Here is a 2,721-nt window from a genome sequence, read left to right on the forward strand (position 1 = left end):
GCCGGCGGCCGGCCCCCGGGGCGGGCAGCCAGGTGCCCACAGCCGCAGGAGAGAAGGGCCCCTCTTCTCGCCACTCAAAGGTGGATTGAGGAAGGCTGGCTCCGTGATTTTTCCAAGAAGCTCGTCCAGAGCCAGAGAATGGGAACATCTGTGCCCTGCTCTCTGTTCTGGACGCGGCTCAGGCCGCAGTCTGGGGCTGGCCTCAGCTGGAGACAGCCCTGCATGGAGGAGCTTCTGGCTTGCTGGCCGGCGGGTGGGGCCGGTCTGGCTGGCCAGCTGATGAGGGCAGCCGCTGGCCTCCACGCCGGGAGACAGGGAGCCCAGGCCAGGCAGGCGAGCAAGGATAGGGCGGAAGGCTTGGGTGTCAGGGGCCTTCTCCATTGACTGTTTGTGCAAAAGGGCTGGGGGGAGGCCATGGCATTCTAGCAGGTGGACCTGGGGCCACGGCTCCTCCCCAGGCCTCTAGACCCAAGGCCCCTCCCTTCCCCCTTTGCCTTTCGAGACAGGCATTTGTGGGCACCTCTTAGCTCTTCCATCTGCCCGCTCAGTCAAGGCTGCAAGGGAGTGTAGAAATTATCTGGCCAACTGAATCTTCTTCTAACTCTTTTTTCTCACTTGGTATATTTTTAAAATTTAAATGATATTTTCTTGAAAATGTAATATATTTACATGGCTCAAAGTCAAAATGCTATAAAAAGCTATGCAGATCTTCCCCAACTTTCAATGGAGTTACATTCTGATAAACCCATCATAAATTAAAAATACCATATAACGAAAATGCATTTAATACACTTGACCCACTGAACACCATAGCTTAGCCTTGCCTACCTTACACATGCTCAGAACGCTTACATTATCAGTCTACAGTTAGGCAAGGTCATCTAACACAAAGCCTATTTTATAATGAAGTGTGGACGAGCTCATGCAATTTACTGAACAGTGTCCTAAGAGTGAAAACCAGCATGGCTGTATGAGCATTGAAGGGTTCTCAGTGTATCGGCTGCTCACCCTTGCGGCTGCGCGGCTGGCTGGGAGCTGCGGGTCGCTGCTGCCCAGCATCAGGAGAGAGGATCGTACCCATGCTTGAAGAAAATCACTTCTCCAGGGCGCCTGCGGGGCTCAGTCGGTCAAGCGTCTGACTCTTGATTTCGGCTCGGGTCGTGATCTCTGGGTCGTGAGGTGAGCCCCACCTTGGGCTCCACGCTCAGCAGGGAGTCTGGTTGAGTTCTCCCTCTCCCTCCGCCCCTCCCCCACTCTCTTTCTCTCTGAAATAAATAAATCTTAAAAAAAAACAAAAAAGAATATCACTTCTACCTGTGGCTGCATCTACTCTCCCCCTCCCCTTCCTCCTCAACACCAGGTGACTGTTCCATTTGATCCACGTGAGTCCTACTGGTGCTTCTTTATGCAAATCAAGCATATGCAGATCTACTTCTTTCCTCCTCCTTTAATGATATTAAAAACAGCATACTCAGGGCGCCTGGGTGGCTCAGTTGTTAAGCGTCTGCCTTCGGCTCAGGGCGTGATCCCAGCGTTCCCACATCGGGCTCCCTGCTCTGCTGGGAGCCTGCTTCTTCCTCTCCCACTCCCCCTGCTTGTGTTCCCTCTCTGGCTAGCTGTCTATCAAATAAATAAATAAAATCTTAAAAAAAACCCCAGCATACTCTATATCCTTCTGTATCTTCCTGGTTTTACTTGATGTATCCTGGAGATCTCCTTCTGCCGGTGTCCTCATTTTGTCCAGCTGTGTCGTATTCCATCTCGTGGCTCTTCCGTAGATCCTTAACCAGCCTCGTAAAGAGGAGCACAGGGGTTGTTCCCAGTCTTTCCAACCTTATTTTCAAAGGAGATCTTGGGTGGGAGCTTGATTCACGCCAGGCTGCTCTGGTTGGAGAAGGGGTAGGTGAGGCTAACACCCTCCTGGCAACCTCCACGACCCCCGCCAGGCCTTAGGAGAACCTCACCAGGACCCAGCACTCGAGGGAACACCACGTAAGAACCACAGCTTCAGAATCCCAATCTGCTTACATTTTTTATTTTTAAAAAAGATTTTTATTTATTCATTTGAGAGAGTATGAGATCACGAGCAGGGGAGAAGGGTAGAGGGAGAAGCAGACTCCCCACTGAGCAGGGAGTCCAATGCGGGACTCGATCCCAGGACCCCAGGATCATGACCCGAGCCAAGGCAGGTGCTTCACCGACGGAGCCACCCAGGCGCCCCTAATCTGCTTATTTTATAAATGAGAAACAGGCTCAGCGCTAGGACGAGGCTGACCCATGGTCACAAGTTACCCTGCGGCAGACCTGGAAATCAAAACCAGGTTTCTGGGGTTCTGCCATTCACACCAGCCCTATTTCTTTTCCAGGGATAATGGACCAGGGCTCTGGGGCCACATGACTGGAGTCAGAAGCAGATGCGACTGTGGGCCCAGTCGTGGACCCCAGGCCTGCCTCTCTCTTACCCTCGCTTTCCATTGTCTTTCCCACTGCTTGGGGTCAGCCCCTCACACCCCCAGCAGAAGGGGCTCTGGACGTGCTAAAGGAAAGAGGAGCTACCCAAACAGAACGAGGGAATCATGGCTACTGACCCGGACCCTGAACTGGAAAGTCAGGAGTGAGCCTGAGCGAGGAAGTCTGGGAGGCTTCCGACTTCCGAGGCACATGTAAGCAATTTGTGTCTTTGAAAAGAATCACTGGAGAGTTTGACTACTGGTAAGTGAC

The 2,721-nt window shown here is 52.6% G+C and overlaps 1 long non-coding RNA gene across 1 annotated transcript in view; it reads right to left on the reverse strand.

Annotated features, from left to right (window-relative positions):
• Positions 1–1,461, reverse strand: part of LOC103660171 — an 11,934-nt gene extending 10,473 nt beyond the window's left edge. The window contains exon 1 of the long non-coding RNA XR_567714.2: positions 1,009–1,461. This is a non-coding gene — a long non-coding RNA (uncharacterized LOC103660171). The remainder of the gene's footprint in view (positions 1–1,008) is intronic.
• Positions 1,462–2,721: the final 1,260 nt, after the last annotated feature.

Source organism: Ursus maritimus, unplaced genomic scaffold (assembly GCF_017311325.1).
Source record: "Ursus maritimus isolate PB19 unplaced genomic scaffold, ASM1731132v1 scaffold_27, whole genome shotgun sequence".
Classification (NCBI taxonomy): Eukaryota; Metazoa; Chordata; class Mammalia; order Carnivora; family Ursidae; genus Ursus; species Ursus maritimus.